The 27932-nt window shown below is 41.4% G+C and overlaps 1 long non-coding RNA gene and 1 pseudogene across 2 annotated transcripts; both read right to left on the bottom strand.

Moving 5' to 3' along the window:
- Positions 1 to 689: 689 nt before the first annotated feature.
- On the bottom strand, positions 690 to 27932 carry LOC309500132 (myosin-4-like; annotated as a pseudogene). The gene is made up of 40 exons (XR_014211793.1): positions 27332 to 27932; positions 26985 to 27128; positions 26745 to 26901; positions 26636 to 26663; positions 26412 to 26526; positions 26147 to 26239; positions 25936 to 25999; positions 25744 to 25842; positions 25563 to 25667; positions 25337 to 25501; positions 25059 to 25177; positions 24815 to 24964; positions 24710 to 24729; positions 22681 to 22844; positions 22338 to 22628; positions 22159 to 22229; positions 21917 to 22004; positions 21691 to 21808; positions 21473 to 21596; positions 21230 to 21366; positions 10523 to 10778; positions 10190 to 10432; positions 9902 to 10078; positions 9677 to 9822; positions 9500 to 9593; positions 9034 to 9420; positions 8822 to 8948; positions 4281 to 4399; positions 3992 to 4188; positions 3725 to 3908; positions 3453 to 3618; positions 3218 to 3342; positions 2805 to 3113; positions 2481 to 2684; positions 2270 to 2395; positions 2008 to 2178; positions 1775 to 1879; positions 1601 to 1696; positions 969 to 1518; positions 690 to 876 (listed from the first exon to the last, which is right to left on the bottom strand). The product of XR_014211793.1 is annotated as a myosin-4-like (transcript).
- On the bottom strand, positions 16564 to 18306 carry LOC309499386. The gene is made up of 2 exons (XR_014206230.1): positions 18173 to 18306; positions 16564 to 17482 (listed from the first exon to the last, which is right to left on the bottom strand). It is a non-coding gene; the product is annotated as an uncharacterized lncRNA (long non-coding RNA).

Genomic DNA, 27932 nt, shown 5'->3' with positions numbered 1-27932 from the left:
TTGTCTTGCTTTACATTGATACTGCTCCATTACAAAGCGGATTAATTGTGGTTTATTTGTTCTTTTGTTCTTTTTGACTTTGGTTTATTTGGTGAGTGCTGAGTGGGTTTAAATAATAATTGTATTTTTGGTTTTGGTTGGTTTGAAGTGTTTGATTTGTATTTTGTTTTATTATTTGAGCAGTGAAAGGTTTTATGCAAGGACATAACACCGAAGAAATAAACCAACTTATTTAGTTTATCTTTTTTTTTTTTGTGAATTGTTCTTTTTTTAATTGTTCTTTTGTTCGTACATTTTTCTTTTTGTGTGTGTTTGGCCAGTGTATAGGTGGCCGGCCCATGTGAACCGACTAAAACGAAGCCCATTGGGCTGATTCATTCACAGTGATTAAATTGTTTTTATCATTGATGTTGAGCTCAATGTGTTTTTAGTAATTAATTGATAAATAAAATTGTAGTCTGTGGTTTTGTCTCTGCTCGTCCTTTTCATTTAGTTGAAAGCCTGTTTGGGGAGGCTTGAAAATTTGGGGTCTTGAGTACGGGCCTTATTAGTGTAAGCTGATCGAGTCATACGGTCACATATGCAAAGGGTTCTATGACGTTAGTAGTAAAGGCTATATTTTGTAGCAAAATGTTTTATTTTTTTTGACCACCGAGGGCCGGCCGGTGGTCTACGAAATTTCCCGGTAGATTTTTTGGTCCCGCTCCGCCCATGGTAACAGCACAACATAAACAATAGTGAGTGAGTGAGTAAATAAATAAATAAATCAAGAAAAATTACAACAAAAGAAAGCTGTTGAAGTGCAAGGTTTATTGATTTCAGTTTCAGAGATGTGTACATGGTATGTTAGGTTTTTCACTCAGCTGCCTCTTTGCCCTTGAAAAAACAGAGAGTGAACAAAAACATGATTAGAATAAAAGATAATACATGTTAAGTTTGAAAATACATGCATTAGAAAAATAAATTACCTTTCCAGCATCACGGCTCTTGGCTCTGAGCATAGACAGTATATAAACTGGACATTCTGATTAATTACTTTGTCATTTTGCCTCCACGTCCCCCCGATTGCCCGCGAGCTTCTCCTCCTGTCCATACGGTAATCTCTCTACTGTGCGAAAGAGAGTCGCATGGTTATGACGCAATCGTTAGCCTATTTTTTAAAAAATTGCTTCTACGGGGCCATAACGTAAGATACAAGGTAATGGAGCATTTTATACATTTTCGTGTTTCTTTAGAAATAAATAATGGACAAATGGAGTCTTTAAACGCCTCAGATGTAAAGTTACTCGCTGTCAAAGTGACGCCAAAATGAATGGGAGTCAATGGAATTCTAACAGCAGGTGATGGTCCGCTAATCAATGGCGGCACCCGGGGAAGCTTCAATATTTTATGAAACCCTGCCCCCCTGGCTCTGAGTTTGTTGACCTGAGACTCAGCAATGTCAGCACGCTCCTCAGCCTCCTCAAACTCATGCTGCACCTTCCTCAACTTGGACAGGTGAGTGTTTGCTTGTTCATCCTGCAAATTCACATACAATTATATCAGTACCTTAATATACTGTATTTACAGGGTGTTTATAGTTCTCAAATGAGATACTCACAGCTTCTTCAGCCTGTCTCTTGTCAGCCTTGACCTTCAGCTGAAGCTTGTCAACCAGATCCTGCAGTCGGTTGAGGTTCTTCTTATCCTCCTCAGTCTGCAGATAATGAACATGGATCAGACTAGAACATAAAAATATTATAGTGACCTGAATTTTACTACACATTTTTTGTACCTGGTAGGTGAGCTCCTTGACTCTCCTCTCATATTTGCGGACACCTTTAACAGCATCAGCTCCAACTCTCTGCTCTGCCTCAACTTCAGCCTCAAGCTCACGGACCTATAGTTAGTGGGAGACATTATGAAAATTATTTCAGTCAATGAAAACATGTATGCAAGTATTAAAGCATTACACAATTTATACCTTTCAGATCTTAACTATTAACATCAGAATAAAGGCTATCTTACTCTTGACTCCAGTTTCTGGAGTTGTTTCTTTCCTCCTTTCATGGCCAGATTCTCAGCCTCATACAGATGGTGTTGCAGGTCCTTCACTGTGACCTCCAGATTCTTCTTCATCCTCTCAAGGTGAAAACTGGTGTCCTGCTCCTTCTTCAGCTCTTCTGCCATCATTGCAGCCTTTTGCATTAATACAGAAAGTCATTAGATCCACATTTTGTTTCAAGTACACAAGTGTCTTTTGAAACATTTGGCACCTACTGTTGCTCACATCAGTGATGGCCTTCTTGGCTTTATCCTCTGCATTTCTGGCTTCCTGTACAGTGTCATCAACTTCACTCTGGATCTGAACAAGGTCAGCCTCAAGCTTCTTCTTGGTGTTCAGAAGACTTGTGTTCTACAAAATGGAAAGCAAAAGTTTGAACATTTTAAATTATGCTCTCTATTTCCTTAATTTCATTGTAAAACCTAGATGCCCTTACCTGAGAGTGCAGTAGCCCAACACGCTCACTGGCGTCCACCAGCTCTTGTTCAGCCACTTTGCGGCCTCTCTCTGTCTGCTCCAGAGCAGCTCTCAGCTCCTCAATCTCAGACTGCATCAGAGTATTTTTGCGCTCAACCATGGCCACCTGCTCCTTCAGGTCTTCCTGTCCTCTCTGGGCATCATCAAGGTGCAGTTGGGCATCCTGAACATAACAATAGCTTTAGAATGAGCTTTCAATGTGCTTTCTGGTGACCTTAACCTAACAAAAGTTAGATTATACCAACATATTAATACATCCCGAAGTCGAACAGAAGTCAAATACCTTGAGTTGTCCCTGAACGTTCCTGAGCTGTTTCTGGGCCTCAGCAGCCTGGCGATTGGCGTGGCTCAGCTGAATCTCCATCTCATTAAGGTCTCCCTCCATCTTTTTCTTGATTCTCAGGGCATCATTCCTGCTCCTGACTTCAGAGTCCAGAGTGCCCTGCATGGATTCAATGACTCTCTGGCTATTCCTCTTGATCTGCTCCATCTCCTCATCCTTCTCTGCAAGCTTCCTCTCAATCTCTCCCTTGATCTGGTTTAGCTCAAGCTGGACACGAAGAATCTTGGACTCCTCATGCTCCAGTGTACCCTATGACAAATAAAGCAACATTTAAATATCAAAATAAAATTATTCATTAACAACACAGTATGATGGTTCTAGCCAGAATTCCATATTGATCTTCAGATACTCACTTCAGCCTCCTCCAGGGCGTTCTGAATCTCTGCCTTCTCAGTCTCCACTGTCTTCTTGGCCTTTTCCAGCTCATGGATGCTCTTACCAGTCTCACCTATCTGCTCTGTCAGATCTGAAATCTCCTCTATAGAAAGAAAAAATATTATCTGTCATCATAATCACGTGTTTACTTTTTAAAGCTAATTTAGAATTAGAACATTAAAGTATTTTCTAATTTAACGGTTTCATTCTTACGCTGCAGATTCTTGTTCTCTCTCTTGAGGGTCTCCAGCTGATCCAGGCTCTCCTCATAGGAGTTCTTCATCTTGAACAGTTCAGTGCTGAGTGAACGAGCCTCTTTCTGGGCACCTTCCAGCTCTGCCTGACCTTCCTCATATTTCTGCTTCCATTCTGCCAGAACCTTTGGTTTTGGTGGAGATATTTTAGGATCGGTTTGTTTAAAACATGTTTAACAAAGCCCATTCCAGCAATAAAGAGAATATCATATAATGACTCAGATAGTTTACCTTGTCAAAGTTCCTCTGTTTCTTGTCAAGGTTAGCAGCCAAACCATTGGCTCTCTCCACATCAATCATGAGGTCCTTCACCTCACCCTGGAGTCTCTGTTTGGTCTTCTCCAGAGATGCACATTTGGAGTTCACAGCCTCAATTTGTTCCTCTGCCTCTTGCAGACGCTGGGCCAGCTTCTTCCTGTTAAGTAATACACATTATTTTGAATTCCAATCTATTAAATATCTGTGAGAATTGGGAATATTATACAATAATATACATACTTGGACTCTTCAAGCTCCTCCGTGCGCTGGATGGCATTAGTTTCATATTTGGTTCTCCACTGAGCAACCTCACTGTTGGCCTTTGACATTCCCCGCTGCAGCTCAGCCTTTTCCTCCTGCTCTTCCTCAAACTGCTAACGGAGCAGGTCACAGTCATGACGGGCTGATTGCACAGCACGGGCCAGTGCGTTCTTCGCCTAGGAGACAAAGTCACATAATATTTGCATGTCTCTACTGTAAAGTAATTGACAAGTATGTGCATGTACTGTATTAATTATGCTGTATTTACCTTAACCTCCTCTTCAATCTGCCTCTTTAGCTCCTCAATTTGCTGAGTGAAAGCTTGTTTGCCTCTGGTGAGCTGAGAAACCAGAGCCTCCTTCTCCTCCAGCTGACGGCCAAACTCACCTATTGAGATTTACATTTACAAAACATTTGTAAGATGTAATGATGGTGGGGAAAATGGTTTATATTGATATTAATGGAGGGAAGAAGAACGTCTCGATTACGTATGTAACCCTATGTCAGTGACGATGAATGGGGTTTCGCTTAGAAGCGAGCGAGCCTTTCCCTTCAGCTTCCCACCATAACAGACAAAGAGCTGGTCTGAGGTCCTGAAACACTGCGTTCTGTCTACGTAAGCACGGAGGGCGCGTACTGGACAGAGCAGTGCCAAGGCTGGGTCTGCCTCCTCCGAGGGCAGTGCTTGCAGGTTCACCACCTGGTCTCGAAAGGGAGTGGTGGGAACCTTGGGCACATATCCAGGCCGGGGTCTCAGGATCACGTAAGAGTTAGCCAGCCCGAATTCCAGGCACGCTTCGTCAACCGAAAATGCCTGCAGGTCCCCCACCCTCTTGATGGAGGCCAATGTAACCAGGAGCGCTGTCTTAATTGACAGGAACTTAAGCTCCACTGTTTGCAGAGGCTCAAAGGGAGCACTCTGCAGGGCAGTTAAAACCACTGAGAGGTCCCAAGAGGGAACGAGAGGAGGGCGAGGAGGATTCAGTCTCCTCGCTCCTCTCAGGAACCTGATGATCAGGTCGTGCTTTCCCAGAGACTTACCTTCAACTGCATCGTGATGTGCGGCAATAGCGGGACAGCCTTCGCTCCAACCCTTCCTGCAGGAAGGAAAGCACGACACTGATCTGGCATTTCGTGGGGTCTTCACGACGGGAAGAACACCAGTTGGCGAAGAGGTTCCACTTCAACGCGTAGGCATGTCTCGTGGACGAAGCTCTAGCGGAAGTGATGGTAGCCAACACCGTTGGTGGTAGAGTACTCAAAGCTGCCTCGTCCCGTCCAGGAGCCACACGTGGAGGTTCCAAAGATCGGGACGAGGGTGTCATAGGGTGCCCCGTCCCTGAGAAAGGAGGTCCTTCCTCAGAGGGATTGGCCAGGGAGGTGCTGTCGCGAGGAGTACTAGTTCGGGGAACCAGGTCTGGTTGTGCCAATACGGGGCAACCAAAATGACCTGCTCCTCGTCCTCCCTGATCTTGCGCAGGCCCCGCGGCCAGCTGTGCGCCAGTGCCGAGCGTGCCCTCGGTCAGGGAATAAAACAGGTTGCAGTGGGACGAGTCGTGGGTGGCAAACAGATCTACCTGTGCGTCCCCGAACTGATCCCAAATCAGCTGAGAGACAGCTCGTCGGCTGCACGGTTCAGGTCTCCCGGGATATAAATGGCTCGAAGCGACCTCAGATGCTTCTGACTCCATATGAGGAGGTGGCGGGCGAGTTGCGACATACGGCGGGAGCGCAGACCACCTTGTCGGTTGATGTACGCTACTGTCGCGGTATTGTCTGATCGGACTAGTACGTGCTGACCCCTGAGCAACGCATGGAAGCGGTGCAGGGCGAGACGTATATCCAGCAACTCGAGGCAATTGACATGCCAAAGGCGCTGGGGTCCTGTCCAGGATGTCTATTGCACATGGCGCTGTTGATACAACAACATACTGATAAACTCGCTCAAAGGGCACCCCGGCCCATAGAAAACTGAGGTTCGTCCACGGTGTTGACAGTCAGCAGTGACTGCATGCGCTCGCTCGGAAGCTGCGTGCACATGGTGACCGAGTCGATTTCCATACCAAAAAAAGAGATCATCTGCACGAGGCAGAGTTTGCTCTTCTCCCAGTTGACCTGAAGGCCCAGACGAGCTAGGTGCCGGAGTACTAGGTCCCTGTGTTCGCAAGGATGTGAAGCCTGTGTTCCCGTAGAGGAAAGGGCTGCCTTGACGACTTTCATGAAGACGCGAGGAGACAGGGCTAGCCCGAATGGGAGAGCCGCGTACTGGTATGCCCGCCCCTCGAAGCAAACCGTAGGAACGGTCTGTGTCGAGGTCGAATGGAGACATGGAAGTAGGCGTCCTTCAGGTCGATCGCTGCAAACCAATCCTGTGGCCGCACACATAGAAAATGCGTTTGGCCGAGGTATCCTGAACGGCAGCCTGTGAACGGAGCGGTTCAGGACGCGGAGGTCCAGGATTGGCCATAACCCACCAGATTTCTTCGGGACAATGAAGTAGGGGCTGTAAAGCCCGGACCTCGTTTCGGCTGGAGGGACAGTCTCGATCGCACCCTTCGCCAGTAGGGGGGCAACCTCCGCTCTCATGATAGGGGCATTGCGAAACTGAATCGCATAGCCGAGCCTGATGGTTCGGGAGACCCAGCAGAACAGGTTGGGAGCTCTTGCCAGGCTCCCAAGAACTGTGCCAGCAGGGTCATCAGACCACAGACTTACCTTTGGTGGTGCAGCGAAGCGGAATGACCGGCCCGGACGTGGGTGGCATAGCGGCCCCGATGTGGGGGCACGGTCATTAGCCGCGTCCTGCCAGAGGAGGCCAGGGAAGGACCAGCGTTCCACTGGGGCGTGCTCTGGCAGGGGTCTGGCGACAGAGGGGGACGAGAGTGGCGAGGCTCGTGAGCAGCGCGCACTGTCATCCACAGCCTCTTGGAGCTCGGAGGAAGGGGCATCAGTTCTTGAAACAAGAGATTCTCCCCCGGCCCTCCACCGGGGGAAGGAATGGCCCTGCTACCAGCTCCTGAGAAGAACTTGAGCGCTAACTCCAAGCTGCCCGTCTCGAGAGTGCTGCTTAGCCCGGCGTTTGGCCAGCTAAGGGGCGGAGATGGGCAGTGCCACCCTCCTGCATCCTCCTCCTGCTCTGGGCCGTTGAAGGCTCGAGGGGAGGAGCCGCAGGGAGGCGGCCTCGGCAGGAAGCAGACTAAGGAGACCGCACGGACGGATGACCGTTGGTGCAGAAGGCTTCAGTCCGCTTCAGGGGAGGGTTGAAGACTGTTGGGTGCAGTCCTCAACCACAACGCCGAGGAGCCCAGCCTGGGACATGGGGGAGCTGAGAAAATGAATTCTCAGACCCCCTCACATCAACCTGGCTGAGCCCATTCCTGGACCCACACGCAGGTACCGATGTCGCCCGTAGAACGAGGTCAGTAGTGTGCGTGGCGGATCGACCAGCCCGGACATGGGAGGCATAGCGCCCCTGCGTGGGGGCGTGGTCGAGTTTCCGCATTCTGTCAGTGTTGGCCAGGGAAGGACCAGCATTCCACAGCGGCCTGGTCTGACAGAACTCCCGAGTCAGCACGGGAAAGCATGGCCATCCGTTCCGGATCTGACTCGACTAACGCTGACACTCCCGAGGGAGGCAACGCAGTCGAATCCTCATTTCCAGAGGAATGAAGCCCGCCTTTTGATGCTGTGAGTGACATGACACCATCTGCTGGAGTACCAAATGAAAACACTGGGTCCCGAGAGGAACCAGGCACACACGGAAGCCCAGCGGTTTGCGATGTGGAGGGGGGCGTGGCCCGAGGAATGCTTGTCGGTATTATGCCACACCGTAACCCTCAGATCACCCTGGCCACCAGCCAAAGTATCCCCTCTCGCGGAAGAGATAGATTGGGGTGTGGCAGAGGGGACTCTACCCACACGGAGATCATTGAGTCTCGATCTATAAACATCGCGATGGTCATGTTCCCGCAATGAAAACATGACTCATCCACGAGTGCTGCCGAGCGTGATTAAGCCCAAAACGCGAAACAGCGCTCGTGACCGTTAGGCAGATGAATCACGCGCCCACATCCAGTAAATACACGGGCGAGCCGTCTTGAAAAAGACGTGCCGCGTGCAGCTCTTTTAGAGAGAGGAAAAAGCTCAGCAGAGTGCTGAAGCGCCCAGGGAGAAACACACACACTGTCGGCAGATCACTGCACAGATCAGCAGCAGGCAATGCGATCTCGCTGGAACGCGCCGTCACACCAACAAACTGAAGAGCCGCTCATCTCGTAGAGGAAGATGATTCAGAATGGCTTGTAGGAGTGAAAAGAACTCTTGGCTCGAAGCGAAAACATATCTGCATGTTGCCAGCGTACTTCCTTATATACCCACGACGTGGGGCGGACTTACGCTATGCAAATTCCGCAGACCCATGGCATTTTCTTGCAATTGGCTCATTTTGTATACTCAAAGGTGAGAGGCTTTCTAAGCGAAACCCCATTCGTCGTCACTGACATAACTCGTAGTGACCACGAAAGGGAACTGTTTTATGACTGTAGTGCCAATTCTTTACAGTTGAGAAACTAATTGCAGATGGGTTTTAGTGCACTATCACTCTAGTTTATGTTTGACTGTATCACACTAAACCACAGCATGCTTAAACTCCTCTCAGAAAAGTTGCATATCTAACATTATCTTTTTAATGTGTGCCAATGCCAGTGTGTAAACAATTTTGCCACTATAGGTCTGTGTTTATATAAGTTATTTTTAGTGGAGGAAATATATATTTATATTTATATTTTTTAGATATTGTGCACGTGTTACCATTCTCAGTTTGAAGTCTTGCTCTTTGAGCACTGAGGTCATTTATTTGGCGAAGGTTCTCGTCATTCTTGGACTTAATTTCACTAAGTTGGTCCTCAAGTGTGCGGCACATCTTCTCAAGATTAGCCTGTAAACACATTTGACTTGTTTCGAATAATCTAAACCACATTTTATATATTTTCTTAAAAATATTTTAGAAACAGTTCTCAAACCTTTGCTTTGGCAACAGCCTCCATGTTGCTGGAAAGATCATCAATTTCCATTTTGTATTCACTCTTCTCTTTCTCAAGCTTCTGCTTGACACGCTGCAGGTTGTCGATTTGCTCTCCCAGCTCGGCCACACTGTCTGCCTGCTTCTTGCGGAGGGCAGCAGTAGCTTCATGCTGGAGGGAGGACTCTTCAAGATCACGCCGCAGCTTCTGGAATTCAGCTTCACGCTTCTTATTCATCTCGATCTGAGCAACAGTGGCTCCTCCAGCCTCCTCAAGCCTCTCACTGATCTCCTCAAGTTCCCTGGAGAGATCAGCTCTCTGCTTCTCAACCTTGGCACGAGCAGCGCGCTCAGCCTCGATCTCTTCCTCAAGTTCCTCAATGCGAGCCTAATGTGGAAAAATCGTTAACTCGATTCTTAGTGATCTGATCATAATGATCGTAATGTTTGAAAAAATCTCAAAATACCTGAAGCTCCTTGATCTTCTTCTGGAGTTGAGCACCCAGAGATTGTTCATCTTCTATCTTGCTGAGCAGCTGACAGAAAAGCTGACAGTCTTTTCTGTGTATAAAATGATAAAACAATGAATGATCTGAAATAAATGAAAACCCTTATTTTTATAAGAATTTGCAAAGAATTCCTACTTCTTCAGCTTCTCGTCAGATTACTGCTTGTCATTCTCTAGATCCATGATGGAGTCTTGAGCTAATTTCAGGTCTCCTTCAAGCTTTCTCTTGGCTCTCTCCAGGTCCATGCAGAGCTTCTTCTCTTGTTCAAGGGAACCCTCAAGCTACAGGACAATGATGGATCAAATATGTTGACAGCAGAAAACACAGTTAATTAATAACATGTTTGCATAATCAACTCACATCATCAACTTGCTGCTCAAGCTTTGTCTTGGATTTGGTCAGGGTGTTGACTTTGTCCTTCTCGGCCTGAAGATCACCCAGTGTCTGCTGATTTGCCTCTTGGAGGGCTTTCTTCTCCTTTGTAAGCTTGGCAATGCTCTCATCCTGAGCTGCCATTTCCTCAGTCAAGTTCTTGACCTGTGTGATTTTTGTTTTTGTTTTAAATAAGCTTATATTTTACAATGTATATTCTACATCAACATATAAGACAGAGATTAAGTATAATCGTAAACCAACTCAATCTCCAACCTTATTCTCAGTGGAATGTTTCTCCTTCTCCACTTTAGCCAAGGTGAGCTCCAGGTCATCAATGTCTTTCTTCATCTCAGAGCACTCATCCTCCAGTTTCCTCTTCTTGGCTGTCAGTTCAGCATTGATTTCTTCCTCATCCTCCAGTCTCTCAGTTGTCTCTTTGAGTTTAGCTTCAAGCTGGATTTTGCTTTTGATCAAACCCTCACACCTCTCCTCAGCATCTGAGAGATTCTCAGATTCCTGTTAATAACAGGTTGCTATATCATTGGAAACAACATTGCTCAATTTAATGGAGCAGAAATTCAATTAAATCAATTCAAGAATACTCACAGATGCTACTTGCAGCTGCAGATCATTTTTCTCTTGCAGCAGTGCTACCATTTTCTCTTCAAGCTCCTTCTTTTTGGCTTCAGCCTTGGCAAGATCTTCTTTATATTTTGCAAAGTCCTCTTTCATGGTTGCCAGCTCCTTCTCAGTCTCGGCACTCTTCAGCAGAGGCTTAATCTTGTAATAAACCTTCATCCATGGCCAGTGTTTGACATTCATGAATGAGCGGATGTTGTATTGGAGGGTGTAAATTGCATCCCTAATGAAACAATTTAGATATTCAAATGCAGAATTATTGGTAAATGGACTTGTTTTTAAATCAGTCAATAAAAATATTTCTATTTGTGGGTGTTTCTGCAACTACGGGCACTTTTAAGTCCCAGAAGTGAAATTTTAGATTTATGTTAAAATTTGTCATTTGATGTTTCATAAATATAAACGTAGTGTCAATACACACCTTGACATAAATAATTATTAATAAATAATGATTTAATGTAAAATTAAGAAGCATTTATAGGTCCAAACACCATTTTTGCTCATGTCCCACACCCGTGGTTTCAATGTTGAGATACTTAAAATTAGCTCATTCTTTTACAATATGACATTATTTCAAATGGAATTGTTTAATATACAGATTCATTTACAGAATCTTAAAATTCTTTGTATTATTTACTGATCATTTTTATGATTTTTTTAACTAAATGTGCCTGTCCCACACTTTTGAGTCCTTACCGCAACAATGAAAAAAAGCTTTTATTATGAAATTTTATCGAACACAAACAAGTCTAGTTTCTATGGAAACAGAAACTATCACTTGAGCACATTGCTGACAGACTGGACCACCACACTACCTCACTCACAAGATAACAAAAAAATAAGGTAAACATCTTTTCTGCTCTAGTATTTATTGTGCGTCCTTACCATTCAGCTTAATAATTGTGTATTTATAACTACATTTTAAAAATAAATGTATTTTACTGTTTAATTCATGTATATTAAGATGTTAAGATTCAAAACTAATGTGGTAGCCCTTGATAGCTGCCAATTAGCTAAAATATTAGCAAAAATGTCATTTCCGCAACATGTCTTTACCACAGCAAATTTAGGTGTTGCGGTAAAGACCTTGTGTTGCGGTAGAGACAAATTCAAGGTGTACTGTATATTAAATGACAAATATTCAGTATATTATTAGTACTGAAGTATATATTTGTATATTTATTAGTATATATATATATAAACATGCCATTTTTTACATAAAAAAATTTGTCCTTACCGACTCAAGATGTCATTACCGCAGCACTGCTCTATTTTCTTTTTTTTTTTCACATTTTGATTTGCAAAAAAAATATTTTTACACTTAAGTTGAGATGATTAACACATTGAAATTGCAACATCTGTCATAAAAAGTTAATTATGTCATCTTTTGTGTGTATGGAAACAAGTGACATCTAAGGTTACTGTAAATTTTTTACATGGCATAGAAAAAAACATGAAATTCCCTATTTTGTATATTATTTTTTTATATCAGTATTTACAAAACTGCATCAAATTTGAAAAAGCTATTTAAATATGTAAAAAAAAATATATAGAAATTACTAAAGAAAAATGTATAAAATGAACGTTATTGTAACATTGCGGTAAGGACACTTTTTAAGAAGATGACCCGAAAAACATAAAAAATAAACATGTTCCAGATTAAAATCTTAACGACTACATTCTATTTTGTGTAAATCTTTATATGTATTGCAGACTGTGATGGTTAAAATTGAAATTCATAGAGGTTGATCTTTTTAAAATTGGGATAGTCAAAAGTGCCCGTAGTTGCAGAAACACCCTTGTATAGAGTATTTTTAAAATAAATTTAAAAGCCTATTTGACAAGAAAGATGGGCTTGCATAGACCGAAAACTTTTATTGATAACCCATTAACACTAGGGCTGGGTTTCGATTCAAATTTCAAGAATCGATTCGATTCCGATTCTCAAGATCTTGAATCGATTATCATTATTTGATTCGATCCGATCTGATCCGATCTTCGAGATTTAGATAAGTGTTTTTGAAAAAAGCATTATTTTCCAGCTGTTACCTGAATTACAGGACTGTAGTTATGCAACATATTGATACTATTATTATAGACATTCAACTGCAAATTAATGGAGAATTGATGGTTGTAAAGAACAATCCCCCTTCCAGAGTGTTGATACAACTGCTTTCACAAACTTGCACTGGTGTAGACGACAGAGGACGCAGAGGTATATCAGCAGCAATAGACCGATTATTTAGACGCGAACCTGATGTATTATTAAAAATGACATTAAGAATTTTCCAAAAAGCTCCTACAGTTCAGATGCAAATGCACCTTTATTTTTTATTTTAATGATCAACATTTAGAACACATTTATTCTAAGCCAGTGCAAATGTAAACAGATTGTTGGTTACTGGCTTCACAGTAAACATACAACATTACACAGAATGTAAATAAAATTTGAACTTACAAAACCTTTAGAAAACACAAGTGTGTAACAGTTTTGTGTAAAACCTTCAAGTACTCCAGGTATAAGACATTAAATTGCCTTTAAAGTGTATTTGTGTAAACTGGTCATTTTAAACTAAAATAGTAGGTAAAAATAAATAAAAACTGGAAAAGACCTTGTCTATTAAAGTGCAAATAAAAATAAACTGGAAATTAAACTTGTCTTAACAAGTTTATATTTACTTTTATAGTTTATAACAAGTGGGGATATTTTGGGGATATTTAATTTAATTTTATCAATCAATAAATTCCTCTTGAAACAAACTTTGTTGTATTATTTAAATTTAATACTGTGAAGCTGCTTTGATACAATCTGTATTGTGAAAAGCGCTATACAAATAAACTTGACTTAACCGAGAGTGTGAACTGCCATCACTCAGGAATGGAAAGATTCTTCTGCAGGAACAGTAGCTCATTGACATGCCCAGGTGTAAGGCAACTTCTTTTGGCAGTAATGATATCACCTGCAGTTGAAAAAACCCTCTCAGATGTGACGCTAGTTCCTGGGACACAGAGATATCGCTTTGCCATGCGAGCCAAAAGAGGATACTCCTTTTCATTCTCCCGCCACCAGATGAGAGGATTGTCCTGCAGTCCCGCAGGTCTCCTTGCCCTGTACCTTTTGATCTCGTCTTCTGCCTCTGCCGCTTTAGTTTTCTGTGGTCCTACTTCCTGTTGTGGTCTGTAGGCTTCCCCAAGGAGAGACTCCAAAGCACTGGATTGCTTGGGTGCCGGAGGTTGGGGTTCCACCTCTTCCTCCACTCCATCAACTTCATCAGCAGCATCATCTTGCTGTGTAAGAAGAGAGAGAGAGAATTTGTATTTTATGGAGGTGTGTGTGAGTGAAAGAGAGAGTGGACTTTTTCCACTGAGTTTCTTTTTAAAATGATTACTTACATTATATGCATCTTCCTCCATCCCACACACTGCTTCAGTCTGGAGAAGGTCCTGTCTCGCTCCTCCTCATTCAGGAATGGCAGAGCTTTGAAACGTGGATCAATAGCTGAAGCTACGTACAGCATGTCCTTCTTGTTTACATACCTGGAATTTAAATTTCACACATTTTGATAAATTTATCCCCCCTGAGGAGGACAATAATGTCTTTAATGAAGTTTACACACACACACAGTGCTTAAGTTTTTCTTGATCTCATCCTTCATGTCCTTAACCACTCTGGAGTCTTCTGGGAGACTGGTCATCTCTTTCAGCAGCAGAGCATGCAGAGGTGCTATCACTGAGAGAGTTGGGCACTTTTCTTCTGACATCACTTGAGTGGCTGTCTTCATTGGCTTTAGAGCTCTGACCACATCTTCTGCATCTGTTATGTCCTCTTCCTTCAGGCTGCAAAGATCCTTTTCATTTCTCCACACATCAGGTGAGAGCAGAGCGGCAGAGATCGCGGGTTGCTGCTCTAAAAAGCGCTCAAGCATTTCTAGTGCACTGTTCCAACGAGTCACCACATCAATTTTGAGCTTGTGTGCAGTGCCGCTGCTAGCCATTTTGGTGCCCTAAGCATAATTCCTTTATGATGCCCCCCACCCCGACCCCGAGAAAAAAAAAAACGTTTGTTTTTGCCAGTTTAACTTTTTATTACCAAACATATAACTCAATACCAATAACACAATAGCAGCATCACAGTATAAAACTTAAGAACACTAAAAAGAGAAAGTAAAATCTTCACAGCTTTGCTGACTTTGTAAACATATGTAGAATAGCCAACACACACAGTCACACACACATTTGAAAGTGCAAACTTTTCTTCAGTAAACAGAATAGCAAAATAAAAAAAAATATCAAAATAAACCAGACATGTTTTTCCCAAATTCAATGTCACTTTGAATAAATTACTTTTATTAGACAAAATATTCAAACAAAGAATCTTATACCGGAAAAAATTATAAACATTTAAAACTGAAAGCATGGCAGCCAAGCAGTTCTCCCCCTTTATTCCTTATTTATCAACTATTTGATAAATCTAATCTAATATAATATAAAAGCATAATAGAATGAGGTGCAATAATGCACACAATTCAACAGTAATGTTTGCTTTATATCATTCATAAAGACATTTTATATTTTATATATATATATATATATATATATATATATATATATATATATATATATATATATATATATTTAACAGGAATTGTTAGCCTACCATGTGCACTGCACTGACTGCTAACGTTAACTGTTAACTTACTGAGAAAGTATTAACCACCGTCACGTCAAAATAAACCATAAACTACTGCTCAATATCTAAAGAAAGATAGTAACAGCTAGCTGGCGTCAGTTATTTGTGAAATAGGTAATGTTTAACAGTAAAATCTCAATTTAGCTTGCACCGAAGGTATAAGTTATAATAATAACATAGTTTGCTAACATTAACGTCAGCAAGTTCGAGGCGCATTACGATTAGCAGCAGCACCATGCAGCACATTTCCCGTATGATCAAACATGGACTTACCTGCAAGTGATGCACGGGCATCATCTCGCAGTTTCTTTTTCTTTCTTTTCTCAGATCCTGACTCCTGCTGTCTTTTCGGGGCCATTTCCAAAAAAGTTGCCTACTGTCTGTCTGTCAAACTTCGTCAGGCGCCCGTGCGCATGCCCGTGCGAACCAAGCGGCAACATTCCTATATGGGGAGGCTGCAGACCTGGAGCCGGTAGATCTACGCCCCTAGCAGTTTTACGCCCCTGGCAGTTTTACGCCCCTGCTGTTCCTGATGCGTCCAGTAGGGGGATATGCTGCGAAATAACACCATTAAATCGATGCTCAAAACTTACACAATAATAACCGTCCAGTTCATAGATTTTGCCCGAATTTGTGGTTTTTGTTAATTTAAATATTAAACGTTTTAGTATAAATCTGCACTGCACTATGGATTAAAATATCTCTAGATATTAGGTTGGGCTTCACTCAGCCTATACAGAAGACTATTTGTTTTCATGAATTAAAAAATAACACACATAGTTGGATCAGATGACAAGTAATGATATATGACCTACTATAGAATAGTTAATTGAATATTGAATACATTAATATTGAATAAATAGTAATAATAATAATACTAATTAATAATAATAGAATATTCACTGTATGTTTTTATACAGGAGACTGAGTGAAATATGTTGTTGTGAATTTATATAAAGTTACAATTAGATATTAAACATATTTAGCCCATTAGACATACAGCACCGTGTAATCATATGGATCCTGGATTAAATATCTGCTGTACTATTCACTTAGTCATCATACAGCTACAAAACAGTGTCCTTCATAGCATTTTATGAAGACAAACACAATTTATCCCTTTTCTAAAATTCCAAGGGCCATTTATAAGAAAGAGACAATATTTTTGTTCACAAAAACATTATTTATCAACACCATTTATGAATTATGATGACTCCCCTATGGCTTGCCACTCTGCTTTAACTGTTTTTCTATCCTCCTGTCAAAGTGCTTCTGCTCACTGATAAAAAATTGAAATAAAATTAAACAAACAAATGTAAAAAGGACATCCATGGTGAATTTTATTTTGTCAAATTCAAAAGCAGCAGGACTCACTGTTAAATTTTGTATAAAATTCCTGAATCCTTAATTTTTTATCACAGTTGCTTTTGTACATTTCATCATTATTCATTATATCAATTCATTTTTTCCTTCATTAGTGAAATTCTAAATACACCTCCGCAATTCATCAATTCAGGACACATTTACAAAATAAAGTGTAATAGAAATGTATTGAAAACATGCTTAACAGTTTATGACAACTAGTCAGCCATTTTGCATTTAATGACTTTTGCAAGGAACTAATGCCTAGATGTTTTGAGGAGTATGACAATTCAACAGAGAAATAGTATAATAGGCCTATATTTTGATCAACAAGACATAAAGAGTTGATAATGTAGGAAACAGCAGACAGTTGTACATTATGAATTGCATGAATGTACCAAAGCATTTGCAATTTGTATAAAATGAGAAATTGCTTTTATGATGTGCACAAGTGAAAGATGATGTGATTTCAGGTGTGATCTGAGAAATGCACCAAAGCAACTGAGATAAACTATAATACTTATTGGAGACCCTGCAGAATCACTGACCCCATGAGTCACAGACCACATAAAAGAAAGTGTTACGAGAACACAAACTGCCTTTTTAATTTGCATTTCATGTGTGTATTTCATTAAAAAAAGCTAAACTTTAAAAAAATATAAAAAGGACATCCATGGTGAATTTGATCTAGTCACAGTGTGTGTGTGTGTGTGTGTGTGTGTGTGTGTGTGTTGCCCAGAATTTATGTCAGATGAGTGTGGATTGCATCAATTTGCTCCTGATCTTCAAAGTACAATGGCACAGGCACTTGTTGGTGGAACACTTTTGGAAAAAGTGTCAAGACACTTTGATTTCTTTTGGCCACTGATGATGGACTGTGCAGAGAAAATTTAAAAAATGACATTAAAAACATGTCCTTGTATGTCTCTGTAAGTCATTTATTTACTAGAGAAGCTATTGGTTTGGAATGCAGTTAAAAAAGAGATGGGTGTTTATAGTTTATAAAAGTTTCGAGAGAGAGAGAGAGAGAGAGAGAGAGAGAGAGAGAGAGAGAGAGAGATATTTCCATAGCTAAAGCAAACACACTGGGATGCATCATGCAAGTTACTTGGCAAAGAAAAATCCCACTTTAAGTGCACACAGCCTACATTTTAATCCAGATCAGTACGCTATTTTAAGAAAAATGTATATTTAGATATAAATGAGATAGTTAGATCTCATTTTATAAGAAACAACTCAAACCAGAAAGGAGTCTTACCAGAAGAGGCAAGATAAAGACGGGCAACAAAAGAACATTCAAAAGAAAATTAATTTTGAAAGTGAGTAGAGAAGACTAGGGGCAGCTAAACTTACACGTGGTAAGCTATAACTTATAAATTTAAGCCAGACAGAACATCAACCTGACCGTCCAGAACTTTTTGTCTCTCGAAATAAATGATAGACCTATCCATTGATATAAATAAATGAATTGATATCTACCTAGCTCTATCAAGCTATTCGTTTATAAATAATAAATGTTGCATCATTGCTAAACAACAATAACTTTAGCGGATTATTTATTATACCTCAATCAATTCGTGTCAATGTACAGCCTCCCCCTACTGGACGCATCAGGAACAGCAGGGGCGTAAAACTGCCAGGGGCGTAAAACTGCTTGGGGCGTATATCTACCGGCTCCAGGTCTGCAGCCTCCCCTTACTCCAACATTCTGATCTGAAAAATGAAGCCTACCCGGAAGTGCGAAAAACTGCAATACATCGAAAATCCGCTAGAGGGAGGTCCCAAAAGGGAGCAAATGTCCATAGCCCCCATGTTAAAATGTCCGTTTTCACAGCATAAATTCATGTTTTTACAGGTTGGTCCCATGGACTTTTATTGTATTTTTCGATAGGTTCCGAGTGCCTGACAACCATGAGGGCTGTGAATTTTTTTCTAACTCGTTAGTTTAGATCGTATTTAGATATAAAATGTATGACAATAAGGGCGTGGTTAACTTTGATTGACAGCTTGATTGACAGCTGACAAGGCAGCGCCACGGAGAATGACAACATAAGAAGCGCCATTTTTTAATACAGTTGACATAATACTACTGTTTCTGTATCATGAAATGTAGTTAAGAGTTTTTCAGGCGAGAATGTAGTTGTTTAAAGCTCAAATCTGTGGTTTATTTATAAAGATTTATGAAAATTGTATCCAGTTGTGAGATCCAGCGATGACCGGGCGCTCGGCGTTCATGTACCCTGCCTGGAACAGCCTTTCCTCGGCTAGTCGTTCGGACGTTTGCCGCTGACTCTGACGTCTCTGTAGTGGTTAAACATGAGAGATATAATTTGTCTTGTGTATATCTAACGGGCAATTTTTGGTCTTGTAAATCTATAATTTGTTCCCTGGCCAATCGGTTTGGCTGAGGGGAAGTTTCATAAGTTTATAAGCTATTTAACTTTACCATTGTATGGTTAGACTAGATCGAGCGCTGACTTTGTATGTTTGACAGAATTGTTTGCTTTATTTGTATAGCTTCTTGTACCTTTTACTTATACTTTTATAATGGCTAATATTGATAAAACTGAAATTTAACAAAAAGAGACTGGGTTGAGTTTTGTCATTTTAAATTAATACAACGAATATGATCTGTAATGTTGTTTAGTGCAACATCTGTTGTTTAGTACAAATGCACATATTGCCTGGACCATATTAAAATGTTTAATATTTTTATATTTAAAACGAAAAGAGGCAGGTTTGTGTTTTATATTTTGTTTGTTTTGTTATAAATAGGCAAACGTTATGTGCAGTGAATATAATCAATATGCGTTGCCTGAACCACATTTGTGTGGCTATAATGTTTAAGATTTCTTTAAATGAAAACGAAAAGAGTTAGTATGGTGTTTTATAACATATTTCGTTGCCTAAATATACACAGAGATAACCGAAGTAGCAGAGCGAGCTGAGTGACGCGCGCTGCGTCAGAAGGTGGGCGGGGTTAGGATTTCCCAAGATTTTCCAAGATGGCGCCACCCATACCCCCCATAAACGGCTTCAAACCCGTTCTTCAGAAAGTCTATGGGTGACGTCACAGACGCTTTGTCCATATTTTTTACAGTCTATGGTGCGAACGCGTCCTTCGCATTCGCAAAGGCGCCCGCGCGAACAACCGGCACGGACCATCCAACGGGGAACGGGGGGCGGTACTTTCTAGACTAGAGCAATTAAATTATCTTGTTCCCCCTTTTTTGTTACATATACATGGCTAAAATGTGCCTAATAATATTTCTATAGGCTAATGAAATAATATCAGCATTATAATTTTATTTTTTTCATTAGGCTATTTTTGGTGCCCCCTCAGCACTTGGTGCCCTACGCACAGCGCGTGATGCGCGTGGTGGGAGCGGAGGCGCTGCTTGTGTGCATTCAGCTGCAGTAGCTTCTGCTTTTCTTTGATGATACGGGTGGCAGTTGTACTGCGACGAAAGAACTTTGCGATGTGCCTTACTCTCCCAAGAAGGCGTGCAACATTCGGCAGTTTGAGACCGGCTTGCGAGGCCAGGTTGATTATGTGCGCGAAGCAGCCGACGTGGGTTAGCCCCGTAATCTCAACCGCACGGACCATATTCGCCGCGTTGTCAGTGACTATGGCTGGGTCTTTACTCATCAGCCCCCACTCCTCCATAGCTTTGGTTAACATTTCAGCTAGACTGACAGAGCGATGGTCCGTTTGAACTTCGGTTGTCTGCAGCACGTAAGACACGAGGTTCCAGAGCTCGTCTATGTAGTGTGCTGTCACACTCATGTATGATTCCGTAGCTACGGATGTCCAGGTGTCACTCGTAATGCGGTCTCTGCGGTCTTAAGCTTACACCATCTTTTACTGTCTGGTACATGTTGGGGATCACTTCTTCAGACAGACGTTTGCGAGACACAATGACATAATTTGGTTCCATTACCTTCATTAGCCGCCTGAATCCCACGTTCTCAACAACAGAATACGGGCGCATATCTTTGCAAATGAAGCCCGCAATCGCCTCAGTTATTTTGACAGAGCGTGCAGAATTAGTTGGCAGTTGTAGAGTTTGTTTCAGTGTCATCTGTTGCGGTCCGGTGGCGGGCTTGGATATGATGTCTTGATGATGTCGCATCATGTGGTTCCTGAGATTAGTAGTATTTCCACAATACTTCACCTCCATTTGGCAGGCTTTGCAAATTGCTTTGCTTTTGTCAAGCTCGTTCTCTGCTTTGCTTCTGAACCCGAAATGGTGCCAGATCGCAGCTTTGAGCGTTTCTGGAGTTTTCAAAGCAACCGCTTGCTAAACGTTACTGACCGCCATATGTTCGTTGTTTTAATGTCCTTCCACCTCGCGCGCATGCGTGAATTCAATGATGCGGAAAGTTAAAGTTCACGGGGAAAATGTAGGCCTATTATTAAATCGATCCTCTGAGTTACAGATCGATCTTTAGAAATTAATATGAAAATCGATTCAGAATTGGTGAATCGATTTTTTTCAACACATCCCTAATTAACACTATAAATTAATGCACGTTATGAATCATTGTTGTACAACTTCCAACTGAAAAAGCTTTATACTAACTGAAATAGTTAAATCACAGAGTTTGAGAACATTCCTCACCTCCTCGCTGTCATTTTCACAAACTCCCTCCTCATCAGGTAACCACGGCAGAGAGCCTGAGTCATTGTGACCAGAGCAGCCAGTTTCTCATCACGCATCTCCTCAAGAGTTCCCAGGAGACCAGCTTTGAAGAACACCTGAATTCATGTAAAACAATAAATTAAAATATATTGATTTACCCCCCGTATAAGCTAAATGACCATGATAACTGAATCTTTGAAAGTTGTAAAGCTGAATATTAACCTTTGTGGTTCCAAATCTGTACTCGTCATGATTCACGTCGATGGATCCCAAGAATTTCTCACTGGCCTTCTTGTTATCCATAAACTGTCCCTCTGGGATAACACTGGCATTCAGTACCTTGTATCTATGGAAGATGGGAAGATTTATCAAAATGCTTTATATCTTCTAATAAAGAGTCTCCAACAGGAAATGGTATTTTCATGTGGTGTCATATATACCTCTGTTTGAAGTCACCATATAGGATTCTGCTGGGAAAACCCTTTCTGCAGATTCTGATACCCTCCAATACACCGTTACACCTCAGTTGGTGGATAACCAGGAAGTTCTCCATGAGACCTATAATTTACATCATGAGCTTGGTAAATTAACATTAGCATTATTAAATACATTAACATTAAATATTGTGTCAAAATGAGAATATCTGTGAGTCCTTTATTACTTTACCTGGAGTCTTGGACTCATTGGGAATCAGACAACGCACAAAGTGAGGGTGGGTGCTCCTCAAGTTTGTCATGAGCTTTCCCAAGTTTTCCTGTTTAATCATGAAAAGATTTAGCATTCTTACTCACATTCTCTCAGTTGTTGATTTCTCTGTTCTAGTCTCGAGCAAGGTGATGTACAGTCACTGCTTCTTAAGTTCTTTCAATTGCATCATTATTCACATTTGCTCTCTAACAAACACATACTCTGAACTGAGAAGACACAGCCTGCACGGAACCACCCTTCTTCTTGCCTCCCTTCTTGCTGCCACCAGTCTCTATTGAGATAAAGAGACAAAATAACAAAAAACAAGAAATGACTGCAACCCTGAATCAAAGTTTGGTTAAAATTATGTACATAATCATGTTAACACTCAGTTGTTTACCCTCAACAACAGGTGGGTAGAGAGTAGCCAGCAGTTTGACAGAAGACTTCTGGTACAGCTGCAGAACAGACTCATTCAGTGGATCCTTGTTCTTGTCCAGCCAGCCAGAAATGTTGTAGTCCACAGTTCCAGCGTAGTGAACCAGGGAGAAGTGGGCTTCAGCCTTGCCTTTGGCAGGCTTTGGTTTGTGGAAAGCATTGTTTTTACCAAGATGCTGATCATACAGCTTGTTCTTGAAGGAAGTGTCTGTAGCCTTGAGGAACATGCACTCCTCTTCAAGGATGGAGAAGATTACAATTTTAGATTTTGAGAATGGACCATGGAAATGAATAAGTTCAAAAACTGGTAAAAACCTTCTCAATGAGCTCAATGCAAGCGGCCAAGTCCATGCCGAAGTCAATGAACTCCCAAATAATCCCCTCCTTCTTGTACTCCTCTTGCTCTAGCACAAACATGTGGTGGTTGAAAAACTGTTGCAGTTTCTCCTTGGTGAAGTTGATAGACAGACTGACAGACTGCCCCCTGACAGACATAAGGGCTGGGTCGAACATTTTAGATGACAGATCGGCGCTATTTGACACCAGCTTGCGGGCTCGGGCCAGATGATCCCAGCATCTAATCCAGGGCGGTTACGGGGCTCTGGTTTACCGGGCTTGACAGGGCTGACAGGAAAAGCGGGCTCAGCTTCGCCCACTGTGAAGGGAGACCCACAAAATAGCAAAACAAAATCTATGTATTGAGCGAGAGTCCATCTGGGGTCAACCTCAGGCAAATAAAGACTCACGTCCTGATCCAGTCCCATCCAAAAACAATCTTGGAGTTCCCTGTTGTCCAGCGGGGCCCGGTGGCAACAAGCCACAAACTCACCCACATAGTCCTCTATAGGGCGGCCATCCTGGAAGATGGAGCAGAGTTTAGTTACTGGGTCCATGTTTTTGGTCTAGTATTCTGTAACTAAGGATGGCTGACGCGAAACAGTCGTTCCGAAGCTTTGCAAGATCCCGAAGCGCAGATGTTTCGAAACACTGATCCGAAGCGTGATTCAAAACACCTATGTCACGTGACTATGGCCAAACGAAGCCTCGAAGTGTTTCACTAAGTGTTTCATCAGGTGTGGTCCGCCGAATCAGCGTTTGATTGACACGGTCGGGAACAGACCACACAGTCGCACATCTGTATAAAAGTGAAATCAACGCATATTGACCTCGTGGGTTTTTGTGAGAGGAGTTTGATTTTGAGATAGCGGATTTTTGGTGATATAGTGACATAGTGCGATTTGATTAGTTATAGGCTATTTAGGCTTGCATTTAAATTTAACTGGAATTTAAATGAAACTGGAAAGAGATAGCAGTAATCTTTCCTCATTTGTATGTCCTAGCTAAAAAAAGTATCTCCGCCGTCTGCGTCAATGGCCTCGTGGTCAGTGAGCCGACATGTAGCGTCTTTGCACTCGGGCGTCCCGAGTTCGAGTCCCGGCTCGTGGACCTTTCCCGCCTCGTTTTTTTGTCATCTCTCTACTGTCCTGTCACAATAAAAGGAAAATCACCAAAACAATATATATATATATATATATATATATATATATATATATATATATCTTTGCATGCCAGAAACAAGTGTCCCTTGTGAGAGGATTTTTTCAAAGGCTGGAGAAATTATCTGTAAAAAAAGAAGTAGTCTAAGTCCTTCCACAGCAGAGAAATTAATATTTTTGAATAAAAATCTCTAAAAAAGTGAGACATTGTGGCTTGATTTCTTTTATTAATATTCATTTTGCAAGACCAAAATAACATTATGCACAGTGAGGAGCCTATAGGTTACAATCTTCACATATTAGAAAATTATAATAATAAAAAAACAACACATTTTTTTAATGGCTCGTCAAGGTTGTTTCAGATCAACACCTGCAAGTGACCACTAGGTGTCACCGTTGAGACGGGTGTCGGATTGATTCGAAGCCTCGAAACAATATGGCACATTTGGTTCAACTGTTTCATTGCTTCACGAGGCCTCGATCTGGCCATCACTATCTGTAACGAATGAATCCTCTGGAGGCAAGATGGAGCGGACCCAAATGCAACTTTAATAACAATAAACTAAAATCAAACAAAGACTGTAAACTGGTAACTCAAAACAAGAACCTGGACAAGGCACAAACACAACTAGAAACATTCAATACTAGACCAAGACACAGGGCAAACATGAGGGCTTAAATACACAAGACTAACGACAAGACAAGGGACACCTGTGAATAATAATCAGACGATAAACCAATGACAAGACACATGGCAGGATCACATGACAAACAGGGAATCACATGACAAGACGAGAACCAGGAACAAGAAACAAAACCCAGAATGTGACAGATACACAGCTGTTCCATGCTGTTGAACTGGAGGAAAAAATAACAGAAAAATTTTCTGACTTCTGAATATGATTTAATTTACCATAAAAAGAGATAAAAGAATCATTCTTACATCTAAGATCTCAAACCCAGCAATGTCCAGCACACCAATGAAGAAGTTTCTTTGTTGTTTTGTGTCCAACATCTGGTTGATACGAATGACCATCCACAAGAACATCCTCTCATAGATAGATTTGGCCAAGGCGCTAACGGAGTTGTACACCTGTCAGTAGAATAGAGTGGATATTATTCTGCTTTTGCAATAATTATCCAGAATTTTAGGTTAAACACATGGCATGCTGGAAATGTTACTATACCTGTGGCACGGTCTGGCCTTTGGTCACAAACTCATTTCCGACCTTGACTCTGGGGTAGCACAAAGCTTTCAGCATATCAGCAGAGTTCAAACCCAGAAGATAGGCAACTTTGTCAGCGTCTGTTAAAATTTAAATAAAAACAGTTGCCAAAAAAACATCCCTTTTCTTGTCTTGAAAACTAAATGAAAACCACCCTTTTCTTTGTAAAAATAGAAATACGGATCTCTCAATTCAAAGCACTGCATGTTATGACACACATTAGTACAATTTAGTCTTACCCTCTGTGCCATCAAGCTCAGCTTGCTCCTCACGCTGCTTCTGCTTGAACTTCATGTTGCCATGATGAAGCACAGCTCCAGTGAACTTGTAGATGCTCATCTTTTCCTCATTACTAAAGTACAGAATGTCAATAGCACTCTGAAAATTACAGAGAAGAATGAGCTCTATGATCTTTTCTGCCATATTTAAATAGACTATGTAAATATTCAAACAGCAATGACTCACATTCAGTAGCATCCAGCTCCTCTTTATCGTCAATGCTGGCCACTGTGATCTGACCTTGACTGCACATGGGGAAGTCATAGGGGTTGGTGGTGATGAGCGTCATGTCTGTAAAATACACAGCATTTATGAAAGAGTATCTTACAATATTATCTGAAACATTTAATGAAATATGTGCACCTACCAATCAGCTCTGGCTTATGGTTGGTCATCATCTGGTAGAAGATGTGGTAGCCTCTCTCATCTGGAAGCTGGAATGACACTCTAGACTTCTCCAGCAGATCTGTTGAGACAATGTACTTGAGTCACAATCATCTGAAGAGTGACAGATAAAGACAAATGTTCAGGATGAATCAATGAAATCATGTCTACCTACATGTCGCAATGTCAGCACTAGCCAGTTTTCCAGTGGTTCCGAAGTGAATTCTGATGAATTTACCCTATTTAAAACAAAATAACAAATTATTATTATTATTATTATTATTATTATTATTAATGATGATAACAATAAAACAAAATCTCTTTATAGAAAAATCCAAACCAACTGACTAATTGAACTAAATGTAAATAAGAAGTAGTGAACTTACAAAACGAGAGGAGTTGTCATTTCTCACAGTCTTGGCATTACCATAAGCCTCAAGCAGAGGGTTGGCAGCAATGATCTGGTCCTCAAGAGAGCCCTGTGATGTTTGAAGGGTTTTCAGTTTTTATTTTTATATTTTTTATATATTTTTTTATGTAATGACTAAACACTATTTATAGGCATTTCACAAATTCACATACTGTATCATGTGAGATAAGTGTAAATCACCATCATTCAAAACAATATGTATGTAGTTTTATATCTCATACCTGCATTTTGCCAGGAGTAGTATCTTTCTTCTTTTCACCACCTGACACTGCAACTGTGGCAAAGAACTGGATGACACGTTTGGTGTTCACAGTCTATCCAGCACCAGATTCTCCACTGGTTCATGAGAGATCAGAAGACAGAAGATGATAAGACATGTGGAAGTTCCACAAGAGGAAAATATGTAACTGTTCTCCACAACTCTAATTGAAGGCTTGATACATACGTAATCAGGACAGACTGGTTCTCTCTGTCTGTTAATTCAAAATGTAATAATGTTTTAGTAATTGTTTTATAAAAAAACTTTAATTCAGATCTTCTAAATCAGATCTTACCAGTCAGCATGAACTGATATGCGTTGTCAGAGACAGAGAAGATGTGGGGTGGGGCCTCCATACGCTTTTTGCCTCTGTAGGCAGACACCACTTCTGCATCATACACTGGGAGCCACTTGTAAGGGTTCACAGTTGCGCAGAAGAGTCCAGAGTAGGTCTGAAATAGCAGAGACGTGGTCAGATTGCAACAACACAGACAAAAATAACTTAAATGCTTTTGTTTGTTGTTTCAGAACTTACATAGATCATCCATGCAGCATAACGCTCTGTGAGGTTATACAGCACAGAGGCTTCATTGAGATGGGTCATCATGGCCATGTCCTCAATCTTGTCATACTTGGGAGGGTTCATTGGGTAGACGTCATCCTCCTTTACTGTTCTCTCCTATGAATTTGATCAATCAGATAATAGATAGACAAAAAAAAGTATATATATATATATTATATATATATATGTGTGTGTGTGTGTGTGTGTGTGTGTGTGTGTGTGTGTGTGTGTGTGTGTGTGTGTGTGTGTGTGTGTGTGTGTGTGTGTGTGTGTGTGTGTGTGTGGGACATTGTGCAATATGAGCATCTTTTAAAATGTACCTCCTTAGTGTCAAGCAAAATAACTGTGGCTTTGCCACCTTCTTTGCTCTTGATTGTTCCCTAGAGGTACAACTCTTTGCCATCAGCCACATAGCAGGCAGTCTTGGCATCGAATGGTTTGTTCTGAGCCTCAATTCTCTCTTTCTCAGGCTTACGAAGGTAAATGGCAGCCTTGCCATAAATGGCCATCTCCGCGTCCGTACTCATGGTGGCGGCTTACTTCTGGAATTTAAAGAATGTCACATCCATAGGTAAACAGGGTAAATTTACAGACATTTGATCACTAATTTTCTACTGTAAGTAAAATCAAGGACATTGTAAAACAGGGTCCCTCAAATCCAGCCCTGAAGGGCCACTGCCCTGTACAGTTTAGCTCCAACCTTAATCAAAGACATCTGAGCAAGCTAATCAATGTCTTCAGAATTACTTGAAAATTACAGGTAGTTTTGATCAGGGTTTGAACTAAGCAGGGCAGTGGCCCTCCAGGGCCAGATTTGAGGAACCCTTTAGTAAAACATGGATATAGATTATATAAAATGTGTGTGTGTTTCTACACTGGGCCAGATCACTCATGCTTTTTTCAGTATGTTCATTTTTCCCA

This window comes from Leuciscus leuciscus (genome assembly GCF_965113295.1).
Source record: "Leuciscus leuciscus genome assembly, chromosome: 5".
In the NCBI taxonomy this organism is placed as follows: Eukaryota; Metazoa; Chordata; class Actinopteri; order Cypriniformes; family Leuciscidae; genus Leuciscus; species Leuciscus leuciscus.
Note: the sequence above shows the minus strand (reverse complement) of the source record. Positions and strands in the feature narration are given on the sequence as shown.